General features: G+C 46.3%; 1 protein-coding gene and 1 long non-coding RNA gene across 5 annotated transcripts in view; one reads left to right on the forward strand and one right to left on the reverse strand.

Annotated features, from left to right (window-relative positions):
• EGFR (epidermal growth factor receptor) overlaps window positions 1-20,187 on the reverse strand; it is a 197,695-nt gene that overhangs the window by 125,438 nt on the left and 52,070 nt on the right. Inside the window, exon 1 of one of the 3 annotated variants that reach the window (XM_077864152.1) lies at window positions 12,325-12,429. The exons of the other annotated variants lie outside the window; for them this stretch is intronic. The gene's annotated coding sequence lies outside the window, so the exon portion shown is untranslated. Of the gene's footprint in view, window positions 1-12,324; window positions 12,430-20,187 lie in introns of those variants that run through there. 3 annotated transcript variants of the gene reach the window in all.
• On the forward strand, window positions 4,405-15,795 carry LOC144293074 (uncharacterized). 2 transcript variants are annotated; one of them, XR_013360576.1, is made up of 3 exons: window positions 4,405-4,640; window positions 6,625-6,834; window positions 15,475-15,795. It is a non-coding gene; the product is annotated as an uncharacterized LOC144293074 (long non-coding RNA). The 2 variants fall into 2 exon arrangements; XR_013360577.1 differs by having other exon boundaries at window positions 4,409-4,640; window positions 6,625-6,758.

The following is a 20,187-nucleotide window of genomic DNA, read 5'->3' on the forward strand; positions in this document are numbered from 1 at the left end:
ATCCTGATCTTGCCAACTTGTGTATTATAATCTCTCATTTCTTCTATTCGGAAAACCTGGCTACTCCCTGAATCTGGACAATCATTCCTAGCACGTTGCCCCTTGACCCGTGCACATAATACACAGACCCGTCTAGTAGAATTCACTTCCCCAAAGACTCCTCAATATATTTAAATGTTACTGATTTGGTTGCATATTAGTGCACATATTTTCAAAACACAATTTTGGTTAATGAGACGCAATTTTTTTTCCCCCGGGAAGAACAGAATGGTCTTTCCTCAGTTTTTAATTATCACTAGGAAACCCACCAGAGGTCTCCACTTGGCCCAGAAGAAACTGAAAGCTCAGGGTATACTTGGTGCCTCACACTATCACTTGGGTTATGCTGCAGAGATAGGTTTTCCTGCCCCTGTAAGAATTACTGGTTGTCTTTCTCATGAAGCGTTCACTGGACGCGGTATCCCACAGAGGGCTTGAGACGGCGGACACAGGCGTCCGCTCCAGTCCTGGACAGTGGTGAGGACTCCGTGGAGTGAGTCGTGAAGGAATCCAAAGGAAGCCCTTCACCTTGGGCATCCTACACTTCATCTGCCTGTGGCACTGTTGATACTCCCTGGTTAAAGACCACCAAAATCAAAGTCCCCAACGAGGATTGTATAAATGACTGTGCTGCGAGTTGAACTGTTCAGTGAGACATGTTCAAGTCCTAATCTCCAGCTGGTACCTGTAACTGTGACCTTATTTGGCAACGGTGCTTTGAAGATGTAATCAAGTTAAAATGAGGTCATCCTGGATTGCGGTTAGGGGGTGGGGTTTGCTAAGCCAACGACTGGTGTCCTTAGGAGAAGAAAGAAGACTGAACACACATACAGAGAAGAGAAGGCCATGCGAAGACACAGAACAGACACAATGGAGATACCGTGTGACCATGGGCGCACAGATTGGAGTGACTCATCCACAAGCCAAGAAATACCAAGGATTTCTGGTAACACCAGAAGCTTAGGAAGAGGCGAGGGAGGAGTCTCTCCTACAGGTTTCAGAGAGATCATGGCTCTGCCAACACCTTGGTTTTGGGCTTCTGATCTCCAAAACCATGAGCGAATAAATTTGTTTCAAGCCACCCAGTTGGTTGCAATTTGCTATGGTTGGTTGTGTTTGCTATTAGTGCTAAGGTAGCTATTACACTATGATCACCCCGAGCCTCCACCCCCACCAGAGGTCCAAGGAAAGGTCTCAGACAGAGGCGACTTCCAGAGATGGAAGAGTGGCCTGTTGCATCCGTAGACCGAGGGACTGACAAGTCTAGAAGAGGGATGAAAATGCAAACCTTGGGGGCAGTCCGAGGGGCTCAGCGGTTTAGCAACACCTTCGGCCCAGGGCGAGATCCTGGGGACCCGGGATCGAGTCCCGCGTCAGGCTCCCTGCATGGAGCCTGCTTCTCCCTCTGTCTGTGTCTCTGCCTCTCTCTCTCTGTCTCTCGTGAATAAATAAATAAAATTTTTTTAAAAAAAGAAAAGAAGAAAATGGAAATCTTGGATAATCATTGTTCATGAAACAAATCCTTGTTTGAGGTTCTGGAAAGCAACCATATGAGGATGCTGCACTGCTTGGCTCCCCCCTACCCTCCCCCCCTCCCCCCATGGTGGTTTTGTGTCTAAGGAATCTCTTTAGCCTTGGTGCCACCAGCTGAGTTTAAATAAACTGTTCCTGTGCAAGTCTCCAAAAAGCTACAAAGTCATAGGTAGGAGACAAAGGAAATGAAAGGAAAACAAAGATGCTTATGAAGGAAATGTGGGGAGGGGGTGAGGACTGCAAAAGGGAGAAGACGGGTTCAGGGAATCACGTGAGACGACGCATCTTCTATAGACACATGAGGCTAAGGCCATCCCTCTACTTGACGAGGTGCTGAAAAGGCAGTAATTATCCCCCAAAACTTTATATAAATAATTGCTGTACGTGTCATTATTTTAAAACACATTTCTTACTTTGGTCACATGAAAAATGTTTGAAAGCCACTGAACATTTCTATCATCTTGGAGCCTTTCCTGTACCCACGTTTTGTGAGTCTACAAGCAGCTTCAAAATCCCTTATAGGATAAACAAAGAAACCCTAACAGCACCTTCTGGAGAGAGGGCAACAGCTTGCGAATTAGGAACGAGTTCCGCTCGGCCTCCAGCAGGCACCCGGGAGCTACGCAGCCACGGTCACTCCTAGTCCAGGTTAGTGGATAAGCTGGTAACTGCCAGTATCTAAGGGACGCGGCCCAGGCCCACATCAAAAGATACTGTTTCCTGTGCTACCAAAAGTCCACAACTGCTAACTCCCCTGTTAATCATTTCCACGCCCCGCCTGCAAGGGGCCTGCCAAGAGACACTGCAGAGCGCTTTCTGATCAGACTGACTTGTCGCTGCTTTCCACGAGGAAACACTTGACCCATGACACTCTTTGACATAACGCGCCCATCAGGAACACTTTCCACGCATTTAAAATCCAGGCCTGGGGCAGCCCGGGTGGCTCAGTGGTTTAGCGCTGCCTTCGGCCCAGGGTCTGATCCTGGAGACCCGGGATCGAGTCTCATGTCGGGCTCCCTGCATGGAGCTTGCTTCTCCCTCTGCCTGTGTCTCTGCCTCTCTCTCTCTCTCTCATGAATAAATAAAATCTTTAAAAATAAATAAATAAATAAATAAATAAATAAATAAATAAAATCCAGGCCTGAGCTTTCCTTCTTGGATGTGCTCCTTCTGGGGGGCATGTGCCTCCCCCCGACCTCCTGATAATCGGGCAGCATCATGGGCTTGCGCCGGACTGTAGCTCAGCAGGCTGGAGGTCCTGCGTCTGTCCCTACCGCATCCACGCTGCGGTGACTGGTGTTTGTTTTTGTTTTTTTCTTAGAGATTTTATCTATTTATTCATGAGAGACATGGAAGAGAGGCAGAGACAGAGGCCGAGGGAGAAGCAGGCTCCCTGCGGGGAGCCCGATGCGGGACTCGAACCCGGGACCCAGGGGTCACGCTCTGAGCCGAAGGCAGACGCTCAACCGCCGAGCCCCCCAGGGGCACGCACACAGGATTTAATGCCCATCTCACTCGTTACCTAATTTTGGCCCTAAAAGGAAGAACAAAGGAAAGAACGGGGCTTGGGGGATGGGGGGATAAAGGAAAACGCGGACTCCTCTAACATTTTCGGTTTATTTCTCACATAATTTTCGGCACCTAAAAAGCCCTGCTCGAGCTCCTGCCGCCTGTCCGGAGCCACGCTGGGGTCCCCCCCCCCCGCCCCGCTCCCTCTCCTCCCGCAGGTGCTCAGCCCAGCCCTCCCGCCAGCGTGGCCCGCACTCAGCCAGCCCCGGGCCGCCGCCAGGCCTGTGAGCTGCTCAGGGCAGGGCAGGGGCCAGAACCCCTGGGCCGTGAACTTACTTGCTCTTCTCCTCTTCTGGAACCCGAACCGGACATCAGCTCCTGCCTGCTACCTGGGGGTGGGCAGACCCGGGGCAGGCGGGAGTCTGGGGCCCGCGCCACCCCCACGGGGGCTGCACAAAGCAGCGGCGCTCCCAAGCCCCCCTCTTCCCCTCCCTCGCCCCATTTCTCTGCGGAGGAGGCAACGGTGGTGGAGCAGATCGTCTGGGACCCAGAAACCTAGACTGTTCCCCGGGCAGCCCGGGCCTGTGCCCTGAACGGAGCCCCCGCCGTGGACCCGTCGCAGCATCCAGGCTCTCCTCACTCTCATCCCTGCACACTGGTCCCCGAAGCGCATCGAAACACTTCCTAGGCCTGGAAAGTACATGTGATCGCGTGTAAAACCATTCTCCTTGGGGTGCTGGGATCCGAAAAAGAAGGGGCAGGTTTATAAACGCTCTTGGTCTACGTAGGGATCACCTGGAGTGGTACGTTCAGCATGTAGTCTAAGGATTAAGGAAAATACGGTAAAAGAGCACTTTTTAAGTGTCTGTGGTACCTCTGGAGATGGTGGGGTACCTACGGGCAAGGCTGCAAAGAGAAACCCTTTTGCAGCACCGTGGGCATGAGGGAAGGTACGGGGGGTGCGGAGGGCAGGGTCCCCACGTCCTCGGCCCACCACCGCCGTCACCCTGTCCCCTTACCTGCCCCTCTGCACAGGCCCACAAGCAACAGAAGGCTTGGGACCTGGGGCATACCACAAAGGGGGAAGGGGTGAACACCCCAAAGCTTCTAGGAAGCCCTGAAGGACACATGCAGCCTGACTCTAGGCAATTCCTCTGCTCAGAGCGGGAAGCCAGGCCCCACTGTGTACTTTACCCCAAGAGAGCCAGCTAAGTGCCTCCCTCCTCCACCCCCTCCACACCCACAATGTCATTGGCTTACTAGGATAGCGTTTAGCTGGTGAAACATTACAATTGTGTGAAGCTTTGCTAGCCAAACAAAACAAAGCCCAATGGCGTCAGAGCCTACTCTCCAGTCCCAGCCCAGGGGACAATGTCCAGCTGTCTATTGCTACCTCAGTTTAAAAGAAAAGTCAAGGCTACATCCAGAAAAGTACGTCTCCCAGGCCTCTTTTTTATGAGCATTTAACCAACTCCAGCACCAGAGAGTCTCTCTGGGCCTCCCGGGACGTTCATGGAGGGACCTGATACTCCTGCTCTTGCCTGCTTTCCAGCTCTCTGGTAGGCCTTTGTCTTTTAGTCTGAACACTGGGTTAGTTCCACCCAGAAGTCAATGTTTTTGTCATCTCATTACATCAGAGTCATGCATAATCAATCTAGACGTTAGAGCAGGGATTGTATGGTAGGGCGTGTGAGACGGCCTACAACACACACACACTGTTCACTGCTGCAGAGGAAAACGCAGAGGAGGGGTTTTCACTGTCTATATAAATGGCAAGAGCAGGATCGGAAAATTCAGCAATAGAACTGTACGACCTATTTTGTGCAAAATATTTATTTCCAATTGTAAGTACCCAGGAAGACAATTTCACAGACTTAATACGAGCTTTTACCTTGAAATTTTATCCTACAATGATCAAAGAATTTCCATGGGCCTGAGGTCCCATGCTAGGCACACTGGCGTGTCTTTTAAAAAACACTATGTCTGGTGCAGAATACTAAAGTGCTCATTTTTACCTACATTTATAAAGGGTGAAGATCTGATCTAAATATCCTTTTTGGAATTTTTGTCTAAATAATCATCTGTAGTTGAGCTCATCAAGACATGGAATGGTTCATCAACTCCTCACTACATAGGTGTTTGTTCAATTGTACTGACATATTGGTAGTCCCATGGATTTCTGTACAGTTTTTGTTCTTTTATGTCCCATAAGTGGTAGTGAACTCACTTTTCAAACACTAAGGCAGAGAAGGTTCAAATACTTGGTGGCTAGCTAATTTCCCTCATTCTCTCCCTGTTGACAGCCTATAAGACACCAATGATAGGGTGGCAGGCACTACAAAGGTGCAAATAAATAAAGGGGTGTTCAGAGCTCTATGAACATGATATTCCAGTAAAGGAGGGACTGCATATACACCAAGAACTCCCTCAGGGGCGAATGTGCTGTGTATCCTACAAATGAAATTCAAAGGAAAAGAAATTTTCTTTGCAGGGAAGACTGCTGGAAGAAGCAGGGATCAAGTATTAAGTAGGTCACATTCAGATGAGCTGTGTTTCTTACAAACGAAATAGATGAAGGTAGCGGTGTGTATGTGTGTGTCTACTTGGTTGTTTCTGGCTGGTGTATACGTGTGGAGGGGTCCGTGTGAAAATAGGAATTCTAGATGACAGAAATGAAAATGAGACTTATGGGGCACCTGGGTGGCTCAGTCAGTTGAGCATCTCACTCTGGATTTCTGCTCAGGTCATGATCTCCAGGTCCTGGGACTGAGCTCCACGTTGGGCTCCCTGCTCAGCACGGAGTCTGCTTGAGGGTTTCTCTCCCTCTGCCCATCCCCTCCCGACTCACACGCCCATGTACATCCTCTCTCTTTTCAAAATAAATAAGATTTAGTGTTGACACTGTGTTCCTGAGCACAGTCCACACAATATCCTGAAAATTGTAATCATAAAAATGAAAACGCACAGTGGTTATCGGGACTCTCTCTAACCAATGTAACCAGCTTTTACTGGGATCCCAGAGTCTTGGTGACAAAACTGTCTTGGAGTGCCCCTTATGGGAATGAGAATCGTATTTCAATTCAGAATTTCAGTTAGGTATGCCACGTGAAAAACTAATACACCTCCTGTAGAGTTTGGATTTTAATACATTTCAAGCTGATAAAAAAAAATGCTGATAGAATGTCATAATAAACAGCAACGGTACCTTAAATGAGATGTTTTAATATCAAGTGCCCCATTCATAACTAATTACTAATGGATAACTGCTAGGCTGGGAAAGTGGACAAGGACAATTAATCGAGGTAAACAGGCCTGGACATTTCCAGTTTAATGGAAATGATCATGTAATGTGCTTGTTTGTCCTTTTATAGGACTGTTATGCAGAGTTATATTATTGCACCCCCATCAACTGAAAGCCAGCCCATCTAATTTAATGGTCTTTTCAGCTGAGCAAATTCTGATTTGGAGAGTTGATTTGCATGGATTTTTGTGCAATCCTATTTACAAACCAACTGAAAAAAAAATCAGGCAATCCAATTCCAGAGTACATCGTGTAGCCTGGAGCTTGCCAGGGAAGGCAGCTGTGGTGAACTCGTGATGGCCCCAAAGCATCGTCCTCACCGCTGTGGCTGGCTCAGCCTCCTGAAGTGTCCGTGTCGGAGAAACCGGAGCTTCAGGTAACCTATTGTTACCAGGTGCAAGACGACGTGTTCCCAGGACTCAGGAGGGACATAGTTATGCATCAGCTGTGATGTGAGTGTGACCAAATTGGGGGAAAATCAGACTGACAAATTTGTTCTAAAATACACTGGGTTTCTTTTTTGTTTGTGTCATTGTTGTGCTATGTCCTCTCCCCAGTGAGCATACTCTGAAATTCAAGATAATGTTTCTATTACAAAAGCCCTAAGACAAGAGCTTCTGTCGTGTTTATAACTCAGTTGATAAGATGACCTCTGGAAGAAGGGCTAAGACCCAAATGAACATGGCTCCAGGTGCTGAAGAAGTTGAGGCAATACAAAGACTAAGGAAGCCCAAATGGTCATAGGTGGTGCCTCTGGTTGGTGGAATTTACTTTAAAACATTTGTTTCTTATAGCTTTGCCTTTGTGTCAATTTTGCTCCTCCGTTTAGAGGAACGAAGACTGGAACCCCTTGACCCTGCTCTAGCAGCCAGTTGAGGGTTTCGGCTGCCTACATACCCCCGACCTTCTATTTATTTACAAGTATTCTGTAAAAGTTTTAAGACAGTGACAAAATGATTTTACTAGTGTTGTGCGAGATCTTCCTGAGTTGTTTTTCTATACTGATTTTCCATTCATGTGACTCTTTCAACAAGAACCTTCACTAAAGATGCGTAAAACGGATTTCTAAAATACCTTACAATCGTTAAGGTTCACATTCTGGATGAAAATGTTTTGCTGCAATACCCTTCCACGGAGAGAAGTCTTTATTAAGTAATTAGAATGATAAGTTAGCCATTATTCTTCATCTACCTTAAGAAAAAATACTGATTTTGCCGGTTAATCCGCTAATTGTAATTTCTTTTGACTTCAATGAATGGGTCCATTTGTAGTAGTGGTTTATAAAATAAAAAAATGCATCCCTAAATATTATATATCCTTTAGTAACACTAGGTAAAAGCATCAGGTGTTTGGGGAACAGACAAGATGATGTTTAAAATAATTAGAGTTTTGGGCAGCCCCGGTGGCTCAGCAGTTTAGCGCTGCTTTCAGCCCAGGGCGTGATCCTGGAGACCCGGGATCGAGTCCCACATCGGCCTCCTTGCATGGAGCCTGCTTCTGTCTCTGCCTCTCTCTCCCTCTATGTCTCTCATGAATAAATAAAATCTTAAAAAAAATAATAAGAGTTTTGAGGGTTTTTTTTTAAGATTTATTCATTTTTAGAGAGAGAGAGAGAGCACGCCTGCAAGTGGCGGAGGGGCAGAGGAAAGAATCTCAAGCAGACTTTGTGCCGATCGTGGAGCCCCACACGGGCCGACCTCGTGACAGATGAGATCACGACCTGAGATGAAACCAAGAGTCAGATGCTTAACCGACTAAGCCACCCAGGCGTCCCTAAAAGAATTAGGTTTTTATTTATTTATTTTTAATCCATTAGCCTCAAACACCACTCCGAAAAAACTTTTAGTGGCCTTTCACTAAAAGGGAAATAACATGACGTCACTACTCACACTTTCTGTTTCTAGTTCGTATACACAAACCCAACAAGGGAACCAACTGTAAGCCAGTGCTCGGTTTTGATGACATCTTCATATTTTCAGTTCTAACCTGGAGACAGCTAGAATGCAAACAGAGCCAGAGTAAAAAGAGTCATGAGGGAATCGATCAGCTGTGGGCGGGGGGGGGTGAGTCAAAAATGGGATGTCCCGGTGAACAAATGGTTCTCCACAAGTTCTTCATGGATCTAGACGAGGACTCATTGTTAACCCAGAGATTCCGACACATTTTCAGCATGAGTCAGAGCAAGCAAGAAGGGTGGGGGCCCAGCCTCTTTGTTTTCTCTTGGGGTTAATAGTGATTTCCTTAGACTGAGCCACAGCTCTGAGGGAATAACATAATGCGGCGGACTACCAGGGAACCATAAATAGTGAAGAAGAGGGCCTCTGAGGATCCCCCGGCCACCGCCTAACATGCTACCAGAACAAGCCCTACACATCCCCCATGCTCATTTTCACTCAGTTGAAGGAATTATTATTTCCATTCTAAGGGGAAAGAGATATAAACACCATATTAATTATAATTTGCCTACAACTTACTCCTCGTGGGGGCCATACACCCCTGTCAGTACGCAAAGCCCTAAAGGAAAATGTTATGATTGTTATCACTGCTTGACGAAGGACAGAGTAAATAGCACGGTTGCTTTTTTTTTTTTTTAATTTTTAATACAAAGCTGATAACATCTTAAGAGGTAGGGAAAAACCAAACCTGACATAGGTGTGGGTGTGTCTCTGTAATTAACAGTGCGGCAAAAGAACAGGAATGGGATTTAGATGACTCTAGAAAGTAATTCGAGCTCCTTGGTTTCCTCAGGGGAAAATGGGACAGAGTACATAGATAGAAATTCTCTTAGCAGCAGCCGAGAGCCAATAATGTTCTATGACTTCAAACCTGAGTTCACACTTGAACTTTATAAAGTATTACACATTTCACTTCCCTAAGGGCCACACACAGACTGAGCTGCATTCAAAGTCAGAGTCAGGGAGTTTGGGGTAACATCCATATATCACGAGTGTCTACACTCCCTGGGCATGGCATCAATCCCAATGACTGCAGAAGTATTACGGCACGTGCCTTGTCCATGTACTGTGCTAGAGTCTTTCAGGGAGTGATTTTACTCTTGCAGAAAACCCTACTAGGAGGGCCCTATACTCACACCTACTTCACAGATGAGGAAACAGGCTGAGCAACAGTGGCCACCGTGGGTGACGGCACTCAGCCATCACATTATGTTGTTCCCAATAACTGATCACCCCTCCTTAGATCCTGGACATAATTGAATTGAGTATTTGGAAAAAAAATCACGAAATCATGATTTAATGGTTGAATAACAGAGGAAAGACAGGGGTTGGATGTTTGCATCATCACGAGGGAGGTAAAATGATGATAAAACTGGCCAGTTAGCTGAAGGTCCGGCCTACCAGGTGATCAGATACAGCAAAGCCTGAATATTTCTTATCTAAACAAAAAGAGGGGGCAGCCCGGGTGGCTCAGTGGTTTAGCGCCGCCTTCAGCCCAGGGCGTGATCCTGGAGACCCCGGATCGAGTCCTGCATTGGGCTCCCTACATGGAGCCTGCTCTCCCTCTGCCTGTGTCTCTGCCTCTCTCTCTCTCTCTCTCTCTCTCTGTGTGTCTCTCATGAATAAATAAATAAAATCTTAAAAAAAAAACAGTAAAGAGACATTAATAATATGAGAGATTTTAGTCTGACTGTTAGGGAACCTTCCAGTTGGTGAAATGAACTGAACTGTAGCTATGTGCCTAAAACAGAGTAGTGGAAGTCTTTCATGTAGGACATTTTAGAAACTGGCAGATACACAAGAAAACCGGTTTACATAGAGATGTCAGAGGACTCCTGGTGTCTCTTCAAGTGTCCTGTCATCTTCCACGAAAGGAGACAAAACACCAGGATTTTAAAAGCATTTGTCAGGATTTATGTAAACACAACTAAGCAGTTGACCCTGGTCCAATTCGTGAAACAATGAATGACATGAAACTGTCCTTGTGTACAGCTGGTGTCTTTGCAAGAAGTCACTTCCCTAAAAGGGGAAGCCACTAGCAGGATCATTAGTGACGGTGGCCAACACACCCCATTCTAGGCACCACTCTACATCTCACCCACTAGCAAACTCACCACACCACAGCCCTCTGAGGGATGTGCTGTTATTAGGTCCATGGTCCCACAAGAAAGTGCGGGCACAGGTGACTTAAAGAACTTACTAAAGGGGCCCCTGGGTGGCTCAGTCAGTTAAGTGTCTGCCTTTGGCTCAGGTCATGATCCCAGGGTCCTGGGATCGAGCCCCACATCGGGCTCTCCACTCGGGGAAGCCTGCTTCTCCCTCTACCTGCTTGTGCTCTATCAAATAAATAATAAAATCTTGAAAAAAGAAAAGAAAAGAAAAAGTACATACAAAAATTCAACAGCTGCTAAATGGGAGAGCTGGGATTGATTGGTACCTTGTTCATCTGACTCCGAGGTACGTGCTTTTCCACTGTGATAAAGCCCCACAAATAAAGCACTAAAATCAATCCACTTTCAGTAAGCTGTGTGTGTCAAGGTCTGAGCAAAGTGCCTTGAAGAAGAGAGTCTCAAATTAGAGTAGTGTCACGTAAATTCAAAATTAAATTTGCAGGGAATCCCTGGGTGGCTCAGCGGTTGAGCGCCTGCCTTTGGCCCAGGGCGTGATCCTGGAGTCCTGGGATCGAGTCCTGAATTGAGCTCCCTGCATGGAGCCTGCTTCTCCCTCTGCCTCTCTCTCTCTCCATCTTTCAAGAATAAATAAAAAAATCTTTTTTTAATAAAAACTCTTTTTAAAAAATTAAATTTGCACTTGAAACGTATAAAATATGCATGTTTCACTTTCCTGCAGGTCACATACAAAATGAGCACTGCATTCCAAGTCCTGGTCAGGGACTTTTGGGGAGCGTGCACGTATTTCTGCAGGATACCCCCCGGGAACTGCACTGATGTGTTTCAGGGTTCCCTTCACGGTTTCCTCTGTGGTACTTTATGATCCAATCCAAGAGAAAAATGTCCTGCAAAATCACCTCTATTCTGTTTATGTTGCTAAGTTACTGAAATATTTTGCCTTGACTTGCCCCAGAAAGCCGTGTTGTCTTTAAAGAGATAAAGCTACATTCTGGAACGTCTTGGTATACGTGATCTAAACGTGCTGAGCATATTTCCGTAGAGTCAATTTTGTTTTATTCTTTCTCCCTCCTATATAATTTGTAGAGAATCACATGATTCTGCACCGATGAGAAATAAAAGGTTCTAAACGGATTAGCATGAAAACTGAAATAGATCCACTGAGAGGCCTCGTGAGCTAGCCGGTGCTTCTGGATGCACACTCACTCACACACACGCACACATGCACACCGGGAAGACAACCTTCGTCGAAGGGAAGAACATTCACACTTGCAAAGAGATGACCATATTGAAGGAAGCAGATCAAGAACCACGACTCGGCCAAGTTACACAGGAGAGGCCCTGAGGGACAGGATAACCTGGGCCTGAGTGTATTTTAACACACTCCGGTTGTCTGTTTTCAATGTTCTTTTAAGAAAAAAAAGTCTAAGGGAACTTTTCACTTATTGCTAGAAGATTCTGAGTTTAAAAAAAAAGAAAAAGAATGGGTGAACCAGAATCACAAGCCACAGAAGGCAAGCTGAAGCGCATCTTCAGATGATCGTTTCTCTCCTCTTGCCCCCCGGCCCCCCAAAGCCTCAACACGAACCCGTACAAAGTCAATGTTGGAGACACGCGTACACACTTGTACCTTCTGCGAGTTTGCCCCGTCACATACACTTGGTGGAGTGGGAGTGACAGCCTCTCCTTCGCTCCCCGGCCTCTCCCTGCCTTTGGAAAGCGCGGCCAAGGCTCCAAGGCCCTGCTCCCTGCTAACCGGTCGCCGCACCGAGCCCGGGGATGGGGCGACGAGCCAGCTGCCACCTCGGCAGCCCACCCTGGCCTCCCTCCCCCTGGAGGAATCTGGCCCAGAGCTCACCTGCTCAGAGGCTGGAACGTCCAGCGGGTCGTGTATACCCACGTTGCCATGGGACAAAGCAACACTTTGGAAAGCCAGGATTAAATCCCACTCCTCTGGGAAGAAGGCCCGTCGGCTCTGTTCATTTCTTTTTCTACTCCCCCCCCCCCCCGCCGCCTTTCCTGTCTGCAAGACAGGATATGGGGCAAGAACATGAGAAACAGGGCCTCGGATCAGATATTCTGTGGACGGAGAGAAACAGCACGAGAAGAAAACGCGTCTGCTTGCGACCAAGCACTAGACTAGCAAGAATCCCAGGGTCCGCTGAGGCCCAGGGAACCTTCCACAGCTGCCTGGCTTCTCTCGTCTGTACAAGGAGACCGCTGAGCCTGCAGAGCCCGCACCCAACTCCACCAGCTTCCTCTCCCGTGTGCACACGGGTCGGTGTGTACAGAGGCGCCGGACTCCCAGAACTCGCTCTAGACCTGGAGATTAGGTAGGGCGCTCCACACTTGGGTTCTCTTCTCTTTCTAGTGACGGCAATCCTTTAAGGGAAAAAATGGATCATCTGGCTCTATTTCAGGCAGTGGAGGTTCTGCGGGGGCAAGAAAGTTAGCAAGTCTCACGACTCGCCTAAAAGAGAAAAATAAATCCGTGATATCAGCCGACTCAGGACAGCGTGACTTTGGTCCTCAAGATCCACGCCAGAAATGAAGGACTGCGTCACGCACTGCAAGGTGGAGGGGGGGCAGAGCTTCGTTATCCAAAAAAGACAGACCCCCCCCCCCTTCGCTGTCCCTGCATGCAGCCTGGGACCATGGAGAAGAGCTACAACCTTCAGAGCAAAGTGGGAGCAGCCACGTCGCGTTATTCTCCTTTTTAAACAATTCGAGGGGCATCAGGCTGGCTCAGTCAGTAAAGCATGAGACTCTTGATGTTGGGGTTGTAAGGTCAAGCCCGATACTGGGTTAGAGATTACATTAAAAAAATCTTAAAAAAAAAAAACTGTAAATAAATGAAACAGGTCTGAAACCTGTTTGTCTAAGTGTACGTATGGTCGTGCGCTTTCAAGCGTGATGTTTGAAAATCAACATAACCTGCATCACTGTCTCTCGATCTAAAGAAACCTCAGGATACATCTCAGTTTGGTACAAGATATATTACTGGAAACTTTTCTGAAAGAAGAATATTAGAGTTAAGTATGATTGTGTATGTGTGTGAGAGAGAGATAGAGTGAGAGAGAGAGAGAATCAAACCTCTGGGGTTGGTGGAGGTTTCTGGTAGGTAACTTCTTGGGGTGCCCTAGAAGGATTTTCTCCTTGGAAATGAGGGAAATCTATGCAGGCACTTCCCTGGGTTCACCCAGCTCTGCTGTCCCTGCTCTATTATTCTAATTCCCACTGGCGATATCTCAGGTGGTGGAACAGTCTGGAAGGAAAGCCGTGGGTCTCTGCCCATCACAGTATGAGGACCCAGAGGGTCTCCAACCCTTGGAGGGAGGGCAAGGTTGAGTGGGGGTAGTTCAGTCTTAGAAGGTAAAATACCCTAGGAGTTCCGTGCCCCCCAGGCTGAGCAAGCCTCAGGTGTGACGTGCGTGACATGGGACCCCGTGGGGGCAAGTCAGGGTGAGCTGGAGCCGGGGGATCTTCCAGGCACGGCACGCACACCCTGCTGAACACCTGCCGCCTCTTTTACTGAGGCTATTTAGTATTCATTCAACAAATACTTATTGGACATATATATGCGCAGCAGAAACCCCAGCGGGGCTGAAAATAAAAATCATCCACTGCTGGGTAGTCACAAATGACTCTGTTTTGCGGCGGAGCACATGGGGCTCAAGGACACCTGTGTAAAATGCTTTTCTTGATAAGCACAACAATTTCAGAAGAATCAACTTCCTTAATTGTCTGAATTTTATAAGAAAAATGAACTGTAGAGCCTTCACAAGGTTTTGTGTGTGTGTGTGTGTGTGTGTGTGTGTGTGCGCCTTTCCTGAAATGAGAATCTCATTTTTAAAACTGCAATACAGGGATGGCTGGGTGGCTCCTTGGTTAAGCAACTGCCTTTAGCCCAGGGCGCGATCCTGGAGTCCCAGGATCGAGTCCCACATCGTGCTCCCTGCATGGAGCCTGCTTCTCCCTCTGCCTGTGTCTCTGCCTCTGTGTGTGTGTGTGTCTCTCATGAATAAATAAATAAAATCCTTAAATAAATAAATAAATAAATAAACAAATAAATAAATTTGCAATACAAAATAAAGCTTCATCCTCCTCTGTGATCAACCTGGAATGGAATGTCTCAAGCTGCTTTACAAGAAGACGTGAGTCTCCTTTGAACTTTCTTTGAACAAATAGGAGCAATAAGGAAGTAAATACTGTTCCCAAAGGGTCCCAAAAGTTCGATAACAAAGCCGGACCTCCCCGCTCTATTTTTTTTTTCAAGATTCTATTCGTTTATCATAGTGAGAGAGAGACTGAGAGAGAGAGAGAGAGAGAGAACAGGAGCAGGGGGAGGGGCAGATGGAGAAGCAGGGGGTCCCATGTGGGACTCGATCCCAGGACCCCGAGATCTTGACCTGAACCCAAGGCAGACGCCTCAACGACGGAGCCACCCGGGCACCCTCTCCACCCTAACTACGAGGCCAAATACCTTCCCCAGGCTCCCCAGCCCATCCCTACTCCCGGGGCTAATTTTTAAGCATTTCTGGTTCTGTGCGGCGGAGGCCTTTCCTGGGTTCCTCCCTCTGCACTCTAAGGCTTTATCCAAGTTCTCAGGTGGGGACAGGGTGTCGCTTCCCGGCCGATGGGCCATCTCCCTGTCTCAGGCCTTGTCAGAGGCACTGACCCGTCGGCCCCGCCGAACACCGTGGCTTCTGCAAGCACCTGCCCAAGGGAGGATGGTGAAGCACAGAGCTCAGTGCAATTCCAGCTAAGAGCCCATGCTGTTCCCTGCGCCCGCGGATGCCAGCACCCCCGGCCTTGGCCTGGCTTGAGGCTCCAAAGGAGGCCACTGCCTGAGCTGACGCAGCTTCTCCCAGAAATGACCAGCGCCAGAGAGACCCTGACCCAAGGGACCCCAAGACTGCAGACAGGAAGGAATAGAATGAGGCTGCCTGAGAGATTTTTGTTTTTTTTTTTTTTTGAATCCTGACTTTGTCTCCTTTTCTACTTCCAGAAAAAAAAATTTCAACATCAAGCCTGGACTCCCCGAGGACTCCACGAAACAAGAGGACGGTGTCAACTGAAGAATTCTGTCTATGCAAGATCGTGACTGTTCCATTGCGCAGATCGAAAAGCCGAACCCAAGCAATGACTGTTCTTTTGATGAACGAGGCAACGGAGCATCCCCACTGTGGCTTCTGAACACCATATACCCGCAATTAACATTTCAGGGGCTTTTCTCAGGATTTTGCCCATCGGTTCAGGCACGTATTTGCTTTACTGTACGCTTTCCACACCAACGACTTCCACTAATAAATGCAATACTTTTAAAAAACTTTCTCAAGGGTTCCATTTCTCCCCTCACATTGCGTTTCTAACTAATCTTGAAGGCATTATAGGTCACAACAGCCTTTTTCCCGTTTTTAGGTTTTCATTGTTAGTGTTTCTTTTCCCCTGATCTTCATCATTGACTCCGAAATTGCAGAGCCCTACTTATTCTGATGTAGCCTCCGCGGGCCAGACACTGTAGCAGGTGCCACGCACCCTGCGCTCCGGGAATCCCAGCAGCAGGGCTGCCAGAGAGAGATCCTTAGCCCAGGCCTGAGATCGCCTCGTCAGCTACGGGGTGCTGGAGCTGAGGCATCATCACCAGTCTGCTGGATTGCAAGCACTTTTGTCTCACCACCCTGCCTCCTGGAATTCCCAACCTCAAGCTCGAGTTCTGGAATGGCAACGCGACGTGAGTATATTACTTATTTTCAGGTTTGGGGATGTCCCTGTGAATGTGAGATCATGTGTTTTTTTTTCCTGCTGCATTATTTTTTAAGCTCTAAATGACACACATTGGGGTGCCTGGCTGGCTCAGTCGGTGGAACATGGGACTCTCGATCTCGGGTTGAATTCAGGCCCCAGGTTGGGTGTAGAGATTCCTTAAAAATAATTAAAAAAAAAAAAAAAGAATTACACACATTAGCTTATGCTGCAGCATATTTCAGAGAAGAGGACGGTGCAGCCAACCTCAGGGGCAGCCAGAGAACATGACCTTCAGGTGCAGTGAGGCTTGCCCTGGGAGGTGCGCTCTCCTTTACAAACCCACAACACTGAGTGCTGGGAGGCACTCAGCTTGAACTTGGCTCCTGACCCCACAGGGAGGAGAAGGTTATCTTATTTTTCTAATACCAATCCAAGAATCAAAGTTTTTTTTTTAAGCTTTTATTTATTTATTCATGAGAGACACAGAGAGAGAGGCAGAGACACAGGCAGAGGGAGAAGCAGGCTCCATGCAGGGAACCTGGTGCAGAACTCGATCCCAGGACCCCGGGATCATGACCTGATTCGAAGGCAGATGCTCAACCACCCAGCCACCCAGGCGTCCCCAAGAATCAAAGTTTTTGAATTGCTCTTTTCTGTAACTCAGCAAACCAAACTTGACGGTGAAAAGAGATGCCTCTGTGAAGTACAAGATAATTTATTACGGTGAGTTCTGAACTCAACTGCATCTAGATATCTTGGTTTTATATTTTATTTACTTAGAACTGCAATTGGTCTGGTGCGGGCTAATGGCATTCCTTGGCTGGTGTGCATTTGAGATTATGACCTGAGCACCCAGTCCTACCTCCACCAACTCGCCAGGGCACATTTCACACAAAACATTTCCTTGTATTTAAAAAAAAAAAAAAAAAAAAGGCACAGTGAAGTCTGAAAATACTCTTAATCATGGCAATGACTCATTTTCTATCAAATGCTACAATACTGTGACCTTGGTATTAATTCTTCAGGTATCAATTCTGTGATTTTTTTTTTTTAAACACGGGCTAAAATTCTCCAAAATCAGTTCTAGATTATAGTGGTTTGCAAATGTGACTTTCTATTTCAGAAGAGGAGACCACCACCTGCTAAAAGGTAAAAGTGCCTTTCGAGGTGAAACATTACTTTGCAAAAAACGGAAGATCGAAAGGAACACATAGGATGACTGCTCCAAATGCTGCTGGAGACATTTTTAGCACCGTATACAGGTGTCACACTGCACTTTTAAGCATGCACTTTTAGAAACAAGCTGAAACTATTTGGAATAGTTATTTTTTCATAATCCGGAGTAGGGACACACTTGAGGACCCCCCTCTCCAGAGTTTGAAAGGGAGGCAGCAGTGAGAGGTACGTAGTAGCAGAGGTAGTTTCGTATTGGTGGAGGGTAGAAAGGTTATTTCATTTACTCCGTTGTTCCCCAGTGCCTTTCAGCTCCCCAAGTACATAAAAAATTCATTAGTGAAGAGAAGACAGGAAATATGGTCCTTGCCCCCTGCTTCTTCCAACACCGTGCAGTGATGCTTCTTCGCTTTACCTCTGGCCTTATTCACAGACCTCTCCCCAGCCAGGGTTAACATGTTTACAACATGACTCACGGTGCCCTGATCCCAAGCTACTTCTTGTTCCTTTTATAACAGGAACCTTTTAATGAATACTCTCAAAAATGGTGAACTGGTTGTCCGTTTTTAATGACTTCCCAGCTCTTGCTTTGTACTTTTCATCTTAAAATAGAACCGATCTTCTTAAGGCTACAAACGTGTTAATAGTCACCCAGATACTTCCAGTGAGTCAATCACTCTTCGGGAATAGTAATTTAGAGGCTTTTGAAAGTGCATTAACTCTTTAGACTCACCCAGCAGAGCTCTCTTGCAACAGGGAATTTCCACCCACCCCATGAGTCACCAGAAAGGTTACTCCTTGTCCACTCCTCTCCTCTCTAGGGAGTTACTTAGTTGGAACATCTAAGTGTTTATACATGAAAGCCCCAGAATGCAGCAAGAATCTCCAGAAAGACTAAGGAATTCCAGAATTACATCTTTGAGAAAGTAGAGGGGGAAATCCTCCCTCGTCTGCTCTTCCCATTTGTTTAGGGTCAAGCCAACATCATCGAAAGAGTCGCCTTCTAGATAACTCAGGTTGGCTTTTGTAAGCTTTGAGAATGCTTACTTAATGCTTCTGGATAAGTATCTCCAAAACATTTGCTATATGCCTTCCAACATTACCATGTTTGCTTTGTGCTAAGGAGTGTAGCTGAACTTTTCCATGGAAGTACAGATGGGTTACGTTGACCGGGCAGTGCAGACACACAGGTCTTTGGGGACCACTATGTGTGGGATGTCTGCCATTACACAAATGCCTTAGCCTACCAGGATGTGTCTACCTTTCATCGTGTCCTTTATCCCCTGCCTTTTCCTCTGTTTCAGAATTTGACATAAGAAGTTCGAAAACGGAATGAGAAAACCTATCCTTGTGTTGCTGAATGGCCCTACCTTGCTATATGCAATTGCTTTACTACATCTTCCTTATTAAAAAGCTCTGTTAAGCTTTTTAAAATCTGCTGTGGACTTACAAGTGTTTCTGGTTTCTAATTAGACTTGAATTACACCTAAAATAAAATGGCACTGAATAAGAATTTGAAGGATCCGATAGAAAAAAAAAAAGGATATAAACACCAGTGGAATCACTTCTAAGATTTGCTGTACTTGTAAAAAAAAGCAAACTTCAAAAAAGCAGAAGGGCCCTTTCTGGACATCTGAATCCTAATATGTCCTCCTTAACAAAGCAATACAGGCTGCTCAGTAAAAAAATTAAAAATATATATATTATATACATATATTATACATATTATATATACATATATATTACATATATATACATGTATATGTGTGTGTATACATGTATGTGTGTGTGTGTATACACACACACACCATATCCCATAATGGGGATGCCTAGGTGGCTTGGTGGTTGAGTGTCTGCATCTGGCTCAGGTTGTGAGCCTGGGATCCTGGGATCGAGTCCCGCATCGGGCTCCCTGCATGGAGCCTGCCTCTCCCTCTGCCTGTGTCTCTGCCTCTCTCTCTGTGTCTCTCATGAATAAATAAATAAAATCTTAAAAAAAAATCTGATTCTGGACTCATTAAACTGCAATGAGCACTCTATTAAATTATTTTCCTTGTGTGATGGCAAAGCTTGCATAATTGGCTTTCTGATGGGAGGAACATGACATTATTATTATAAATTAAAACTACTTCTATTTGACAGTTAAACATGGCCTGTGAATAATACAGATAGCCTGTTATTAAACATTCAGTCTATATCTATATGTTTATATATAATGTTGCATGCATTTTTAAATTAAAATCTAAATATCAAGGGCATAGTTTAAAGAAATACATCCTGTTGTACATCAAAAATGGATGTTCACCTGGGCTTAGAAGTTTCTTTGGTCCATGAAAGACACATTTTGTCGTTGTTGTTGTTGTTGTTGTTGTTGTTATTATTGAACTATAGTTGACAATGTTACATTAGTTTCAACTGTACAACATAGTGACTTGACAAGTTCATGGTTCATGCTACGCTCACCACAAGTGAGCACCATCTGTCACCATAAAATGCCATGATGATGTCACTGACTATATTCCCTATGCTGTGCCTTTCATCTCTGTGACTTATTCACTCCACCACTGGAAGCCCATACCTCCCACTCCCCTTGCCCATTTGCCCATCCCCACCCCCCACCCCTTTGGCAACTACCTTTGGCAACTTTCAGTTTATTCTCTGTATTTACGGGTCTACAGCATATTTTAAAAAATAATAAATCTCCTATTAAGTTCAGGCAAATAAACCTGAAATATGTAATACAACCTTTCCTGCCTCTTGTTCGTCACACATCATGAGGCACTGCTGAAATAAGAATATT

The sequence above is a fragment of the Canis aureus genome, chromosome 21, assembly GCF_053574225.1.
Source record: "Canis aureus isolate CA01 chromosome 21, VMU_Caureus_v.1.0, whole genome shotgun sequence".
NCBI lineage: Eukaryota > Metazoa > Chordata > Mammalia > Carnivora > Canidae > Canis > Canis aureus.